Raw genomic sequence first — 7,301 nt, 5'->3', positions numbered from 1 at the left:
GGGACGTTATCGGCTTTTCACAGATGAGGAAACCAAGGTTCTGGGAGGTTATCAGCTGTGGCCACTCGCGTTGGCTGGAAACTTGTGACAGAGAGGGAGGGACAGCAGGCAGGCTGGGGCAGGCCATGTGTGCACCAGGCTTTGGAAGGAGCTGGTGCTCGTCCCAAGTCCCACTCACCTTTAGATTTCTCACCTTTGCAGAGGGACACTGCTGCCCTTAGTGCCCCCTTCAGGCAGAACACAGGAGGTGCACCCAGAGGCCCCACTTGGCCTGGCTGCCCCACTGCTCTGGGTCACACACACCCTCATTCAAAACCCCGTAGATCCCTGGTCCAAGACCATCAGCTCCCCGTCACAGGTCAATGTCTTAAACTTTGCAAAAATTGACCTTACTTTTTTACAAAGGTCTTTGCAGGTGACATTGAGCGAAGAATCTTAGTGATGATCTACCTTGAGTTAGAGCAATCCTAAATTCACTGACAGAGTTCTTAGAAGAGAAGGATTCACAAACACATGGGCACTACCATATGAGGTGAGCACTTCAGGAGAGAGCCAGTTTGGCATCCAGGTGGGGGGGGCTATATATGTGTGTGTGTGTGTGTGTGTGTGTGTGTGTGTGTGTCCCAGAGGAAAATGTTGGATGTAGCACAACTAATAAAAACCCAGAGACAGATATTGGGGTTCAAACTGAAGGTCAGAAAAGCAAAACAGCCAGCCACTGGCTCTTACCTCAACCTCAGTCTGAAATGGTGATCCTGCCTCCAGGAATCTCAGAATGAGACCGTGTGTGAGAGCTGTCTCCTCCCATTTAATATTCCTCTCTGGTGCTAGGATTAAAGGGATACACCACTACCATCCAGTATCTGTGGCAAACTATTGTGGCTACTGGGATTAAAGGTGTGTGCCACCACTGCCTGGTCTGTAAGGCAGACCAGTGGGGCTGTTTTACTCTCTGATCTTCAAGCTTTACTTATTAGAATACAAATGAAATGTCACCGCAGTTGGGTGTCCTCCTTGATCACTCTCTAGCTTAGTTTTTGAGACAGAGTCTCTCGCTGAACCAGAAATTCTTCGTTTGGAGCCTCTTTTCCCACCTACCAATGCTGCAGTTCAGCATACACTGTCATGCCTGCTGTTTGCATGGGTGCTGGGCTGCCGTTGCAGGCATACACTGTCATGCCTGGTGTTTGCATGGGTGCTAGGCTGCCGTTGCAGGCATACATTGTCATGCCTGGTGTTTGCATGGGTGCTGGGGATTTGAACTAAGATCTTTTTTCTTTACAGCAAATGCTCTTACCCACTGAGCCATCTGCCCAAACCTGACTGCTGTCATAAGCCCCTAGTATCGGGTCCCAGATGTTCCAGGAAGCTCCCACTGTAGTGGCCGCTATCTGTGATTCCCTCTCTGCTCCAATGAAGGACCCAGTTCACTCTGAACCCTCAACACTGTGCCAAGTGCCTCCTGCCCAAAGCTGCTGAACGAATGATTAACTTTACAGGGAGGAGCTGGCCTGTTGGCAGGAGGCTCCAGCGCACCTGGGGCAGCCATGGCTATGGGTCTCCAAGCATGCACCCCCACTCCCTGGGCCTCACAGCTAGATGCCCCTCCTTCCTCTTGGAGGTTCTGAGTCTCTGTTCAGAAATCTAAGCTATGGCAATTCCCAAGTCACTCTTGGAGGAGCATTGCCGCCCTGTTCCCTCAGATGCTCCTATGAGGACCTGGTGAGCCCCACTGAGACCTGTCCTGAAATCTGCCCTGGATATAGAAAAGCAAGTCCAGGAGCCTGACGGAATTCCATGTGATTTTTATCACTATGAAGAGACACGTCGGGAGTTAGGGGGACAAAAGGTCCCCCTCGCCCTCTTTCTTTTAGATGGTGAAACTTAGATGGTCACACCCTAACAGTTCAGTAAGATGCCTAGGGGTTGGGTCCTCCTTGAATGGGGAGTCATCTGTCCTATGGTTCCCGCAAACACACACAGGCTGGGTCACATGGGGGGCACATAAGGGTCTGGCCATCCCCCAGTAGCTTAGAGGAGAAAATCCAGATGTTCAGGCCAGAGGAAGCAGAGAAAAAGAGACTGGAGGAGAAAGGGAACACAGAGATAGCAAAAGGGTGCATATTAGAGGGCCATGCTGGGTCCTGGGAGGGGACTCTGATGTGGGGACACTGGGGATAGTGGGTCTAGTAAGATGGATACATGATACGGTCAGAAAGGAGAGTTGTTTCCCCAGGTGGCCCTGTTAAGGAGAAGGTGCTGGGGGGATCCCCAGTGTGGCCCCAGACATAGGTACAGGGAAGAGGCCAGAGGAAGCAGAGAAACCAGGTTTCTATCCCATATGCAGGTGGCCTGGCACAGGTGGGAACTGAGTGCTGAGAGGAGCAGATGTCATAGGCAAGTTGAGCTAAGGGACCCAGAATGAAAGAGTCACCATACCCTGAAGTGGGAGGACCCAAAAGACACCAGAGGCAACAGTGAAGGTCAGCCAAGGTTACATAGGTGATGTCATCAAGGGGCCATGCTTTCTGGCAATAAAGAGAATGAGCTAGTTGTGCACCCAAGGGGAATACGTCTGGAACTGAGCAAGAAGAGCTGAAAAGCCAAATGGAGATGCCCGTGCTGTGGCTCTATTTTCCTGGGGTCCCAAGCTGGCAAGTGAGGTAGGACAATCAATGAGGAATCACATCTGAGTGACTTGGGGGTAGTGGATTCTGAGGAGGTGACGTGCCACTAAAAGGGACATGCCTACAACAGGACCCTCCGCCTGGCCAGAGGGATTTAACTATCAGCTTCTGATATGTTTGCTGTATGCAAATTCTCCTGGGTGACACCGGTTGCCTTAAGGGACAGTGTATGGGGGATGACAGCATAGACATTGACTGCTGACTGTTGCTCAGTGTGCTGTCAGCTGCACCTCAGGAGCAAACACCCTGCCATGATGGCTCTCTGAGCTTCCTGCCCAGTTATTGGGACAGCCCTGGACTGACCGTGTCTGTTCTTCTCATGAGGGAGACAGCATCAGCCTCTAGAGGCCACGCAGGAGCTGGCCGTGGGACCTGACCAGCCACAGCTGCCGCTCCTGCATGGAGATTGTAGACCCCACATTTCACAGGCTCGAGGCTTAGGAGGCAGCATTGCAGGCCCTTCCCAGAGAGATGGGGTCGGGGAGACCTTGGACAAGGCAAGGACCTCGGACAAGGGGTCCTGGTCAAGCTGGCACTGCCTGACACCTGGGAGGTACCACAGAGCTCCAGGTGAGGAAGGAGGACTAAGGCGGTGGGACAGAAGGACCCTCAACAGAGCCCAAAGGAACAGAACCAGGTGGACTGGAGCCATGGCAGGCACTGGCTACTCTGGGTCCCTGATGTATTTTGACTCCCTTGAGCCCTACATGGCCATTGTGGATGGGACCATGAGGAAGAAAAAGAAGCACGGCCAGCTCCATAGCTCCCACAGGCATGTGGAAAGAGATGAGTCTGAAGCCACGTAGCCCCTCTGCGGGTTTCTGCCCTCTCTGAGTATCTGGGACACGGACAGTGGAGGGCAGTCTAGCGTTAGCTGGGACCTCGAGTCTCTGTTGTGAGAGAGACCAGCCTCCTCCTCACTCTGCAGCCTCTTCTGTAGAGGATGCTCCGTTTGCTCTTCTTGCCAGCCGGGCAATCTGCCAGGCCGCACAGCTGTGTGCCAGATGCAGAGGGCCAGGGGGCAGCTGTCCATCTGCCTCTTCTCTCGGGCAGCGCCTATTTTTAGAGGCAAAGCCTTAAAGCTGGGATTCGGGCAAGCCTGCCAGCTGCGGGTGGGCTAGGGAGGGCTCGGCCAGGACCACTTATGTAAGAGGCAAGCCACCATGACAGTGTGTGGCCGCGGTCTCAGCCTGGGGCCCTGGGCCTGGGCGTCTGCTCCTTTGCAGCTGCCCTTTTCCTCCCCGCTCCTCTCTGGGAACACCTACACCTGCCTGGCCTCTGGGTCCCAGCTTTCCTAGAGTTTTCCCCATCTCTCGCCTATCCCCCTCCCAAAGCTAGGCTCCACCTGGGCCTCTTCATCCTTCATTTTGATCTCTTTCTGTTCTTCACAGCTCTAAGGTCACATGACAAGGTAGGGAGCAACCGTTGACCTCTGTGCCACCAACCTCATATCCCCTAAGAGGCAACTCCAATTGCTCCTCCCATGCAGGGTCATCTGGATCCTGCCCCCACCTGCCAGCAGATGCCTTGGATGGGCCCCTCTGCCCCACCCATCTTGGAAGCCATTAGTTCTCACTACCCGCCCCATAGCAGCGACATTGCTCCCCTGCAAAGCCCAGTTTCTCCACCTCACCTACCTCTGGTCTCGTCTGATGATGACTTCATACACACAAGGCCTGCAATGCCAGTCATCTCTGATGGCAACTCCACTCCAGCCACACCGGCCCTGAACACCAAGACCTCACCACCCTGGTGCCTTTGGCCTTCCATGACCCAGCTGGCTCCCTCCCTCCCAAGTCCTTGCTCCAGTTTCCACAGCTGGGGAGTCCCTGACCAACACCAGCCTCCTCTAACCACTCCAGGCTGTGGTATTTTTTTTTACCCTGTGGTCAGACGTGTTTATCTGTGTCCCCCAAATTGGACGTGACGGTCACCATCTTGAAGCTCACTTCAGCAGCTGCTACCACCCACACGAGACCCTCACAAGAATTGGCCTGTTGACAGTCTCTGGTGGGGGGCGGGGCTCATGAGGCTCATGGGACTCACCAGACCCCTCCTCCAGGTTATATCAGAGATGGAAGGTTGACTGGGGCAGGACCCTTGCCCATAAATCGCCTGGAGAATTCCATAGATGTTCCATTGGTATAGTTACCTATGAGTTTCCCACATGTCTGTAAGTAACTCCAATAAACTCATTGGTTCACTATGTCGAACTTAGGTGGAATTCTTTGGTCTGTGGGTATCCTCTCTATCTGGAGTGAACAACATTTTTACCTCTCCTCAGGGGGACGATGACACAATAATAAAGTCAATTTCAGGCCTTACTGCCACTTTCCAAAGATTGGGAGAGATTGGCGCTACCCTCAGAGACAGAGAACTAGTGCAGGTGGCTCTGTGACATCCTCATTTAAATCATCCCCTGCTCTAGGCCTTATAAAAGCCTTCATCACTAGCAGATGAGAATGACTGGCACCAACGTAACCAAATGCCCAAGCTGTAGGTACTGTGCCAGTCATGGGCTCCACGGTACAGCCCCAACAAGGGATCCACATCTGCCACCTACTGTTCCCAGTCCCCTACCTAGGAGTGTCCCAGAGGGCCTTCACACATGGTCTGTATAGCAACACCAACAGCCGTGTCAAGTCGGACATAAGGCCTGTGTGTGAACAGAGCTTCACGTGTTCACATGCTGTGATGCCAGGTAAGGGAACGTATGTTGGAGTGGTAGAGAGGCGTGCCATCATGCCACTGCAGCCACCCAGAGAGTCCGTAGCCCACTGAAGTGAGGCTCCTGCCTTTCCTAGGCCCCTGGGGCTCAGTCATACTTGGAACACAGCTGTGCCCATGATCAAGAAAGCGGTAGGGTGCAGAGCAAGGGTGAACCAGTGGCTCTTGGTTATGTTAGGCCCTGGGATGAAGAGGTATACAAGGCTGGAGTAAAAGCCACAGCTGTCTAGCTGCCTCAAACCCACGACTGAGCATGGTCAAACTTCTGCACACTAAGGTATGTTAGAGATGATCTCGTGGCATTTCTCTGAACACTGATATGTCCCAAGCAGGCCCATCCAGGCCCCATAAAGGCTCAGAAATCACCTCGCTATGGCAAGTGACCGTCTACATTATAGCCTGGGTGAGTCTAGCTCCTGGTCCCCCATGGGACCAGAGGAGACAGAGGAAGCTGTCACAAAGCCTGCATCCTACAGCATCAGCCTGTACTTGGGATCTCTCCAGGCCGCTGCTGGCTCCGAAGGGCTTTTTAGGACCCTTGTATGTCAGTCCAGCAGTGTCCCAAGCCATGAATGTGTGTTGACTCAGTCTCAAGGCCCAACTGAGAGTAACTTTGGGGTCTGTCCAAGCCATTTAAGGGAGACTAACAAGAGAAGCTGGGGGTGGGGCAGAGAGCAAATGCGCATTCCTTTTTAGATCGTGGAGAAAGACTCAAATCAGGGTAGAACGGGAAAGCAAGACAGGTAGACTCCTTAAGGAGGAGGCAGAGCTGTGTCTGGTCCTGGTCAAGGGGAGAGTAAGGCTTGTGGTAAGGGATACTCACAGAAGTGGGAAGTAGAGAGAAAGGCAGGAAATGGCCCTGGTAGGGGAGATAGTGGAAGGAAGTTGATGGAGGCCTGGTCCCAAAGGTGTGTATGTCACAGCTAAAAGACCAAGCCAATACAAAGATAAATTAAAAAGACGTATGGTCACCTGTCCAGGTGTGAGGATGAATGCACTCTGTGCAATGGGTGAGCGTAGACAAACTCTGTGGATTCATGTGCCAATCACACGCAAGCTGCCTTCAAAACACACACGCCTGAGTGTCAGGCAAAAATAGGGTTAATGACTCACCAGGGAGCTGGAGAACCCACAGTAAAACACCTTGGAAATCGCTTTTTTTCTGGCATACACTTCACAGATGACCAAACAGAGACAGCTAAGGTGCTGCAGTTGGAATGGGAAGCCGTGCCCAGCCAGAGTCCTCCTGTAGCCCTTGCCACAGCCCTTTGTGGGGTGACAGGGAGCCCAGCATGGTTTGGAGACTGCTGGCTTAGGGGTCCTGACTGTTTCCGGAATGCTGCAGCTCAGGGACCACATGATCAGGACTGACTGAGTCCATAGTTCAGCCATCTGAGGACCAGATGCACTGATGTCTGGAACTTGGCATGGCGCTGGGCTGGAACACTAGCTCCACCTTGTCCTGAGGAGACTCTGAGCTTTAGAATACTCATCTGACTTGGGGAGGGGCTGTAGAAGAAAGTTTCTCAAAAGGAGACTGACCACTCACCTACTCATCTGTAATCCCTGTGGCCACCCACAGTCCCCAAGCCACAGTGCAAACCCAAGATAAGAGCTGAGGGAAGGAGGACAATGAAGGCCTCCGTGGGGGTCTTCACTGTTCTGGGTGCTATGTCCCCTACCCCTGATCAAGCCTACATGCCTCTAATAATCTTGTTCCCCAGCCTCAGGGACCTGGTTCCCTCTGGGCAGTCCCTGGCTCCCATCCAGACATCAAGACTTCAGTCACGGGCCGGGCGATGGTGGCGCATGCCTTTAATCCCAGCACTCGGGAGGCAGAGGCAGGTGGATCTCTGTGAGTTCGAGACCAGCCTGGTCTACAGAGCT

The sequence above is a fragment of the Microtus ochrogaster genome, chromosome 4 (assembly GCF_000317375.1).
Source record: "Microtus ochrogaster isolate Prairie Vole_2 chromosome 4, MicOch1.0, whole genome shotgun sequence".
NCBI lineage: Eukaryota > Metazoa > Chordata > Mammalia > Rodentia > Cricetidae > Microtus > Microtus ochrogaster.
This window is presented reverse-complemented; position numbering follows the sequence as displayed.